The sequence below is a fragment of the Lampetra fluviatilis genome, chromosome 31 (genome assembly GCF_964198595.1).
Source record: "Lampetra fluviatilis chromosome 31, kcLamFluv1.1, whole genome shotgun sequence".
In the NCBI taxonomy this organism is placed as follows: domain Eukaryota; kingdom Metazoa; phylum Chordata; class Hyperoartia; order Petromyzontiformes; family Petromyzontidae; genus Lampetra; species Lampetra fluviatilis.
The window spans coordinates 2,302,044-2,302,517 of record NC_136305.1 but is presented as its reverse complement, the minus strand read 5'-3'; positions in this window follow the sequence as shown (position 1 = coordinate 2,302,517).

Below are 474 nucleotides of genomic sequence, written 5' to 3'. Positions count from 1 at the left end.
CAAAAACATTGCGAAAACAAAACAACGAAAATAAAATCGCGACAATTCATTGAATTGCAGGGGACTGTGCGGCGGGAGATGTGTGAATCATTCCACCCCTGGCTAACAGACTTAACATGATTTCATCTCGATGATGAAACATAACCCTGCCCATAAGTATTATTATGTAGATCGGGTGGTGTGCACACTAACAGAGTTAGTCATAGCCAGCCTCCACAGCTGCCAGTCCGACTGGACCCCCCCCCCCCTCTCACCGACCAAGGAGCAACCCCGCCCTGAGGACCTCCCACCGTTGATCGGGGATTGGGAGGCGCGGGGTCGCGGGGCGTACGCGTGGCTCATTCAGCTCGCATTGAGCGTCGCGACCCACTCTCATTCGCTCCCGTCAGGCTGTCACTCCGTAGCCAGCAGCAGCTGTCACTCCATCGCCCCGGCACAGCGCTGCGCGCGTGCGAGTCTGTGTGTGCGTGAGTC